Below are 10078 nucleotides of genomic sequence, written 5' to 3' on the forward strand. Positions count from 1 at the left end.
CACCACAAGAAAGGAGGAAAGATAAAGACTGGGACTGTGTAACTTGGTGAAATCTAGAGTATTCAACAATTGTAATAAAATGTACAAATACGTTCTTTTATGAGGGAGAACAAGCAAATGTCAACCTTGCAAGGTGTTAAAAATGGGGAGGCATTGGGGGAGGGATGCAATCAGCATAAACTAGAGACTGTAACTAAAAGAATCATTGTATTATGCTTCCTTTAATGTAACAAAGGTGATATACCAAGGTAAATGCAGATAAGAGGGGGGGATAGGGGAGGCATGTTAGACACTTGACATTGGCGGTATTGTCTGATTCTTTATTCTATTTTGATTTAAGGTTATTTTTCCTTTTGCTGCTTCCTAGCTGTCATTTTTTTTTCCTCTTTCTTTTTCCTCTCTACCTTCTTTGACTCTCCCTCCTGCCTTATGGAAGAAATATAGATGCCCTTATATAGATAGTGGTGAAGGTGGTGAACACATAAATATATGACCATACAGAGAACCATTGATTATTTACTTAGGATGGAATGTATGGTGAGTGAACAAAACCATATTAAAAAAAAAAATGGGTTGATGACAAAACCTCGAGGGCAATATACTGAGTGAAATAAGACAGACACATAAGGGCAATTATTGCGAGGTCTCATAGGAACTAATTATAATATGTAAACTCATAGACATGAAATATAAGGTACCAAGATATAGGATGAGGCTTAAGAATGGGGAGTGGTTGCTTAGTATGAGCAGAATGTTCAATTAGGATGAACTTAAATGTTTGGAAACGAACAGGGGTGTTGATAGCAAGATGTGAGAATAACTAACAGTGCCAAATGGTGTGTGAATGAGGTGGAAAGGGGAAGCTCAGAGTCGTATATGTCACCAGAAGGAAAGTTGGAGGTCAAAAGATGGGAATGTATAAAACTGAATCCTATGGTGGGCAATGTCCATGATCAGCTGTACAAATACTAGAAATCACTTCCATGAACCAGAACAAATGTATGACAATACAATTAGAAGTTAATAATAGAGGGGCATATAGGGAAGAACTATATACCTATTACAAACTATATACTACAGTTAGTAGTATTTCAACATTTTTTCATAAACAGTAACAAATGTACTATACCAATACTACGAGTCAACAATTGAGGGGGGTTGATTAGGGATAGGAGAGGATTAGAGTTTCCTTTCCTTTTTTTCTTTTTTCATCTTTCACTTTATTTCTTGTCTGAAGTAATGAAAGGTTTCTAAAAATTGAACAAAAATTAAGTGTGGTGATGGACGCACAGCTGTATGAGGGTACCCGGGGGCAAGTGATTGTATACTTTGGATCTTTGGATAATTGTATGGTATCTGAATAATCTCAATAAAAATGAAAAAAAAAAAACAACTGTTCAAAGACAACATATGGGGTATCCTTATGACTTGGATTGGCAGTTATTTCTTAGATGTGACACTAAAAGCATGAACAACAAAAGAAAAAATAGATAAAATGGACTTCATTGAAATTAAAGCTTTGTATATCAAAGGACACTATCAAGACAGTGAAAACACAACCTGCAGAATGGGATAAAATAATTGAAAAATCATATGTCTGTTAAGGATTTAATATCCATAATATACTAATAAGCAGCCACACTGCTAGTAATGTCACAGCTCAAATATTACAGCTTAAGCTAATGAACAGAGTGGGTGCTCCAAACAAGTCAAGATTTTTATTCCTTTCTTACTATAAAAACAACTCTCTTGGATTTAGCATGATGCTGCTTCTGACTGCCTTTGTGATGTTGGGGAAATGACTTGGCCATTAGCAAGTTTAAAGCAGTTAGATTAATGAAGTAATTATTATTATGGAATATTTATTCATTACTTAATGTGCACTGGGTAAGTTACCAAGCACTCTCAGGCTCTAAATCATTCAGCAAATAATTCCCGTGCTCCTACAATGAGCCTGCAGTTTTTCTAGAAACTGGACAACAGACCAGGGCTTTCTGCTACCATGGATACACTATTTTAAGGTGGGGAAGGGGAAACCTGATAATAGGGAAACAAGAAATTAAGAAAATGCAAAGTAATTCTGAGCACTACCACAGCCTCTGATTCTTTATTGTGGTCCCAAAAGTTTACTGTCACATCCTTACGTCTTACCGAGTTTAAAATTAATGAATCAAATTAGGGAAATAATGTTAGGGACCTGAAGGGTTACTTTTACCTCAGGTTAGAAGAGACCAGTGGAAATGACATTTAAACTGGTGAACTACAAGAAGCCAGCATAAAAAGGAAGATGAAACAGCTAAGATAAATGCCCTGAGGGTGTTTGAGAAACTGAAAGAAAGAGCATGTGAGGGGGCAAAGAGGACAGTGGGTCAAGTGGTAATAAGATGAGGCTGGAGTGAAGTTCTCACATAAGGCTTCATAAACTAGGGGAAGATGGCTGGATTTTATCCGAACTCCCTGGGAAGTCATCATAGGTTTTTAAGCAGGGGAGTGATGTCATCTCATTTACATTTTAAATGTCTTTAATCTGTCTATTTATGACAAATAGATTGGAGCAAGAATAGAAGCAAGGAGATCAGTTCCTTGCTGTTGCAATGGTTTAGATTGAGAGAAGGTGTTGGCTTGCACAGGGTGATGGCAGCAGAGATGCCGAGAAGTAAACATATTTGAGAAATATTTAGGAAGTGTAGTTGACAGGACCTGGTGATGTTGCATTAAATGTGAGGAGTGCAGAAAAGAGAGGAAGAAAGATAACCCCCAGATTTAGAGTTTTGAGCAGCTAGTTAGAGGGGGGTTTATTTACTCATGGAGGCAGGGAGACTAGAAATAGAGTTCAGCTTTGGCCATATCAAGGGTGTGTGGCAGACTATATTTTCCAAAGTGGCCATAATGCTCTTCTGCACTTGCTATTCCCCCATCAAGAAATGCAGTTTGTCTCTCCTTTGAATCTGACTGGCCTTAGGAACTCACTTATAACCAATAGAAGGCTGTGGAGGTGATGCTGCATCTTTCCAAGGCAAGGTCAGAGGAAACCTTCCAGAGGAACATTCTCTCTGGCTCTCCCTCTTCGGACTCTCCCTCTTAGAGCCCAGCCACAATGCTGTAAGAAGCCCAGATCACAAGGAGAGGACTCATGTAGGTGTTTTGGTTCACAGACCCAATTGATCCCAGCCTTTTAGACATCCCAGCCCAGATGCTAAATAGGTGAATGAAGAAGATTCCAGATGATTCCAGTCTCCAGCCATTCAAGTCACCCCCAGATGTTCAAGTCTTCCCAGCTGAGGCCCAGACATCATAGAAAAAAGATAAACAAACCTTCTCCTGTTATGTGCAATTTCCTGACCCACATAATTCTTGGGCTTAATAAAGTAGTTTTGGTTTTATACTATTAACTTTGGGCTGGCTCATTACTAGAATGGTGTGAGATGATTCCACTAGACATCCAAGCAGAGATGTGAGTAGTAGGCTATTGGGAATGTAAGTTTTGACTTGTAGGCTGTGGCAAGGCTGAGATACAGTTTTTGAGAGTCTCAGTATTGTTCAGGATAAGAACAACCAAGGAGAATTATGTAGACTTACTGAGAAGACAAGGGGTCCCAGTACTCAGCAGAGCACTACAATATTTAGTCAGGCAGATGAGAAAAGGTTGGTAAAGAGAAGTAGTACAGGGACCATGCATACTTGTTTGCTTGGGATAGTCCTTGTTTACATCCATTAGTTAAGCATCACCCTGGCTTTGTTAATTTTTAACAAAGAACTATTATTAATAGTTTCATTAAAATGAGCAGGGATGGCTTTGGAAGACACTTATTTTTTTCCATTTTTTAAAATTGTGAACTTTAACATATACACATAACAGTGATAACTTTCAATGTATGATTTCACAAGTAGTTAGAGAGAAAAATCTCGAAGAATGTCATAGGTAACAGTTCCACAACTTCAGCCATTTCCATTATTGTAAAATATAACATACATACAGAAAGGTGTCATCTCTCGATGTACAGATCAACAAGCAGTTATATAGGTAATTTCAAAAATTGTTATGTGTTACAGTTCCACAATTTCAGTTCTTTCCTTATTATGCAATACAAGTTATATTCAGAAAGGTGAAGACCTTCAAGGCACAATTCAATGAGCAGCTATAGAGCAAATCCCAAGGGATGCTATAGGCTACAGTTCCACCATGTCATTTACCTCCTTCCAGCCATTCCAATACCACAGCATCCAATATATATATAGCTTCAGTATTCATAGACCTTTGTTCAATCTTGTTTTGTTTGTTGCTACTCCTTCCTCTCACTTAATCTCTTTCTCCATCTTCAGGGGTGTCTAGGCAGTGAGCACCCTAACTTGTTCATATTAAAAGGGAGTGTTGACAGTATGGGGAAGAGGGCCACATCTGATATTGATCTTAAAGAGGCTGCTGCCTCTAGGTTTTAGGGCTTGTCTAATATAAGAACACTCTAGTGGATTTAAGTTTCTGAAAGATAAAACTTAGTGAGTGCATCTTTTATAGAATATCAGGTAGGGACCTAGGTATTTGGGAACTACTTTTGGTAAGGGCATGGTATGCTGTGGCCAATTGTGATGTCTAGCTGGAGCTTGCATAAGAGAAACCTCCAGGATAGCCCCTTGACTCTATTTGGGATCTCTCAGCCTCTGTGACCTCAGACTGTTACCTTTCTTTTTTTCCCCCTGTTGGTCAAGTAGGCATTTTCAATCTCTCACTGCCAGGGCCAGGCTCATTCCTAGGAATGATATCTCACGTTGCCAGGGAGATTCATTCCCCTAGGAATCTTGTCCCTCATTGGGGGTGGAGGGAGGAGGTTAATGAATTTATTTGCCAAGTTGGGCTTAGAGAGAGAAAGGACACAGCTCAGCAACAAAAGAGGTTGCCTGGAGGCGCCTCTTAACCATAATTATATAACCCTCAACTTCACAAGAGCCCATCTCAAGTCAAGGGGTTGATTTATTAAGTAGTGGGTTCCTAACTTGACTTAATAAATATTCTATCCCAAGATTAACAGTTTCTTTCATTGTCTTCACTTAGTTGTACAATCATCATCACTCTCAACTTTAAATAATTATGATAACATAATACATCCCAGAGCTCTTATCAGCTGCTAATTATTCATCTCTAGTGTTAGTGTAAAGTTGGTAAGATACTCCTATTAAATATAGTCATTAATACGTAAAGGGTAGTTTTTCCATACCACTCTGTTGTTAACCCTCTGTAGCAGTGTCATACCTTACAAGTATATCATGCTAACACTTATTTAAGTTTTTGGTGCTATTCTGTGGGTTACTTGTCTTTAAACAACCTTTTATGAACATGTTCACCCTCAGTGCATCACTGATAGTTATAATCCCATTGACAAACCATAGTCACTTCTGACCATTCCCATACCATTAAGATCACCCTCATTATCACATCTGTACATATTAAATTATTGTTCCCCCTTCATGAGGTTCTGACTATCTGTAGGTCCCCTGAATTCTACATCTTAAGGCATTTATTTTACATTTTCCACAGAGTTCACATTAGTGGTAACATACAATATCTCTTCTTTTGTGTCTGGCTTATTTCACTCAGCATTATGTCTTCAAGGTTCATCCATGTTGTCATATGTTTCATGATCTCATTCCTTCTTACTGCAGAATAGTATGCCAAAGTATGTATATACCACATTTTGTTTATCCACCCATTTTTTGAAGGACATTTAGATTGTTTCCATCTCTTGGCAATTGTGAACAATGCCACTATAAATATTAGTGTGCAAATATCTGTTCATGTCCCTGCTATCAGATCCTCTGGTATATACCAAGAAGTGAAATTGCTGGATCATAGGGTAACTCGATATCTGGTTTTCTGAGGAACCACCAAAGTGTCCTCCAGAGTGACTGTACCATTAGACAGCCCCACCAGCAGTGAATAAGCGTTCCAGTTTCTCCACATCCTCTCCAGCAGTTGTAGTTTCCTGTTTGTTTAATGGCAGCCATTCTAATTGGTGTGAATGATATCTCATTGTGGTCTTGATTAGCATCTCCCTAACAGCTAGTGAAGATGGACATTTTTTTCATAGGAAGACACGTATTTTTTTTTGCTTCCAGCTTCTGCCATGGTATCATCTGGTAGTGTGTGAGATGCAAGTGCTATAAACAGAGTCCACACTTTAATTTGGGGTTTCATCCAAAAGTTGATCAGTGATAACCCAACTCTCTTTTCCCAGCTTATCTCAGACTATAAATAATACTCCCTTTCTAGATAACATGCAGTGGGCTTCTAATAAAGCATGCAAGACACAAGCAACCAGAGCCAGCTAACACCTTCTGGTTTCAGACAGTGGTAGGAGAAGTATTCCGTGCTGTTGCCTCTGCCAGCCATTTGTTCACAACCTGTGCTGTGGCCTGTGAGATGAACAAGGCCTTAGGCCACGAGCTGTTGCGGTCAGAGGGAAATGTGAACTGTATATGGGAGATAGAGGCTAAGCAGTCCTGCCTAGAGAGACAGCTGGGAAGGCTCTTGTTATAGTAGTTAACTGTTTTGTGGTCTAATCTACTACTATTTTTAAGATTTTTTTGTTTACATTTTTTTAAAATTTTGGAATAAACCCTTACCGCAGCAATGATCACAAAAGATAAAAGTGCATGTTTAATGCAAAAGTAAAACTTGAGTTTGTGTTTTCCAACTAAGTTGGTGAGAGTACAATTTGCACAGGATGCTTGCTAATACTTCCTGTCCACCCTGTGGCCATAGTAATATCAGTGACCACAAGAACACCAGAAGATACAAATCTGCTAAAAAAAGCACATATATCAACTTTAAAAGCTGGTAGCTATACTAAGAAGGTGTAGCTGCTAAAAACCACTTTATCACATGAAGCTGCAGAAGCTGCATTTACTTATCACTGTGAAGTCTGGCTTTTCAGAGATCAACTGGTTTTTCTAAATTAATTTCACTTTTTAAATAGTCTTAAATAGTTTCAAATAGTTTCACTGAGGTATAATTGGCATACAATAAACTGCATGTATTTAAAATGCACAATTTGATAAGTTTTGACATATACATATATCCAGAAAACCATGGCCCCAATGAAAATAATGAATATATCCATCATTCCAAAAGTCTCTTTTTTTTTTTTTTGTGGAGCACAAGCTTTTCATGTAAGACTTCTCACGCTGTATCAATTTGCATGAATTACAGAGGGTAAGGTTCATGCTTAATCTCTGTATCCTCAGAGCATAATCAGTGAGGACTTTCAATAATGTGCACTTAAATGTTTACCAAATTGAACTAAACTTTTGGTAATTTATCTGATGTCATAATTGTTCTAGTTTGCTAATGCTGCCATAATACAAAACACCAGAAATGGATTGGCTTTTATAAAAGGGGGTTTGTTTGGTTACACAGTTACAGTCTTAAGGCTATAAAGTGTCCATCAACAAAAGGTACTTTCACTGGAGAAAGGCCATTGGCATCCGGAAAACCTCTGTTAGCTGGGAAGGCGTGTGGCTGGTGTCTGCTTGCTCCCAGATTGCATTTTAAAATGGCGTTCTCCAAAATGTCTGCATCAGCTTCCAACGGCCGTCTTCAAAATGTCTGTCTCAGCTCCAACTTGCTCCAGCTAGCAATGAGCTCCTTCTGTCTGAGCTTATATAGTGCTACGGTAAACTGATCAAGGCCCACACTGAATGGGCAGGGCCACGCCTCCATGGAAATTATCCAATCAGAGTTATCACCTACAGTTAGGTGGGTCACATCTCCATGGACACTGAACCAATAGGTTCCAACCCAATCCACACTAATACGTCTGCCCTCACAAGAATGCATTAAAGAATGTGGCTTTTTCTGGGGGACATAAATATATAAACTGGCACATTAATCAAACGTGGATCTCTTAAGTCATCCAGTTCTGCAGTTGATTTGTATTGACAAATTTTATTGCCCTGATTAAATCATCATTAACCACAGACATTACCTTTCAGAGGAAGTACATAATGCTCTGATGTGCTATCTTACTGAGTCAGACTTCTTGAGTTCTGTATGCAGAAACTGTGCTCTGGCCCAGCATTCTCAGTCCCCAGAACTGCTGCTCCCTATCCCATTTTGTGTTGATTTTTCTATTAAATTTATTAAAATTTTTGGAGCCAGATTTAGAAATTTCTCCACATCAAGGATTGAAGATAATATGAAAGATGACTTAGGCCACCTTATGAATAATTATTATATGGTAAACCAGTGGTCTTTAAAGTATGGTGTACAAACCCACAGATTCCCAAAGACACTTTCAGGGAGTCTGTGAGTTCAATAGTATTTTCATGATAATATTATAGACATTATTTGCCTTTTTCACTGTATTAACATTTGCACTGATGGGGCAAAAGCAATGGTGGCCAAAATTGCTGGTGCTTTAGCATGAATCAAGGCAGTGACACCCACTGTACCAGCAGTCATTCTGTTCTTCACAGACACATTCACAATAAAAACAAAGTTCCAGATTTACTTAAGAATGTCCTTGATGAAACAGTTAAAATTATTAATTTTTTATGTTTCAACCCTTGAATGTGGTTTTAATATTTTGTGTGATAAAATAGGAAATATGCATAAAACATTTCTGCTTCACCCCAAAGTATGATGGTTGCCTTCAGGAGGAGCACTTGGTGTTTGAGTTCTGAGCTAAACTATCCACTTATTTTGTGGAACACTATATTTTACTGAAAAGAATGAATAATGGGAAAACTCTTATTATTTAGACTTGTATTTAATAGACATTTTCTCAAAAATGAATGAAGTAAGCCTGTCACTTTAAGGAAAACAATTGACATATTTGTTGCCAATGATAAAATTATAGCTTTCAAAGGGAAATTAGAATTTTGGAAAACTCATATCTGCCATCATGATCTTGAGAGCTTCCTATACTTAAAATTATTTTTCTGATGAGATTAGTGATAATATTAACAAATGATTTTTTTAATATGTAAAATGAAATATGTCAACATTTGGAAGATCTGCAGACCTCAATAAACCATGATTTTCTTAATAACTAATGCATGATGATTCAGAATCATGCATGGGAGTAAAAGATCCATTTACAGTGTAAGAGAGATAAATGGATTTTTAAAAGTTTTTATAGTTTTATTAATCTCTGGTGAAAAATCTACACAATCACAGATCAAGTCATTGAAGAATCTTTACTCCTTCTGTTATTCAATCTCCAGCTCCCTTTTTTTGCCAGCACCAACATTGGCCTTTGCAGTCCCCCTGACTTTCTTCATTCTGTTCTTGCATTCCTTTTGCTGTTTCCTGGAGGTCTTTTTCTTCTCATATAGACCATGTCTTGCAAGTCTGTGTTTGGGTTTATTTTTCTTTGCATAATCCAAGGATTCATAAATCATGCCAAAGCCAGTTGTCTGCCACCACTGAAATGGGTTCTGAATCCAAATGCAAAGATAACATCTGGTGTAGTCTTGTACATTTTGGCTAGGTTTTCCCAAATTTCTGTCTTAGGTACTGTTGCCTTTCCAGGGTGAAGAACATCAATGACCATTTGTTTCCACTGAAGTAGTTGGTTAGTCATGAACTTCCTGGTTCGGATAGTTAGCATGTCATTCATGATGGTGGGTACTCCTCAGACAACCAGGGAGGAAAAGAGATCAGTGGATTTTTAATGTAACAGAGTAAGTGCGTTGTACTAGCCTTTAAGAAATAGTTTTGGAGTGGTATCAAAGAAGAGTATCCACAATTATCTGAGAAGGCTATTAAAATATTTCACTCTTTTCCAACTACAAATCTGTGAGTCTGGATTTTATTCATATATTTCAACTAAAAACATATTGCAACAGGAGAATTATGTGGGAACATGGTGGAGTAGAGAGCTCTAGGACTCAGGCCTTCCACTAGAACAACTATTATGCAAGCAGGAACTGTCTGAAACAACTATTTTTGAAACTCTGGAGGCCAAAAGAACACTGGACAGCATCAAGGGGGAAGTGGGAGGAAGAGGCTGATAAATTACAGGAAAGAACAGTAAATTGTTCTCTCCACATGGTTGCTACTGGCACCCATCTCCCATTCATG

At 38.0% G+C, this 10078-nt stretch overlaps 1 pseudogene; it reads right to left on the minus strand.

The window, feature by feature from the left end:
* Nucleotides 1–9204: 9204 nt before the first annotated feature.
* LOC119540598 lies at nucleotides 9205–9614 on the minus strand (annotated as a pseudogene).
* Nucleotides 9615–10078: the final 464 nt, after the last annotated feature.

This window comes from Choloepus didactylus, chromosome 7 (genome assembly GCF_015220235.1).
Source record: "Choloepus didactylus isolate mChoDid1 chromosome 7, mChoDid1.pri, whole genome shotgun sequence".
Classification (NCBI taxonomy): Eukaryota; Metazoa; Chordata; class Mammalia; order Pilosa; family Megalonychidae; genus Choloepus; species Choloepus didactylus.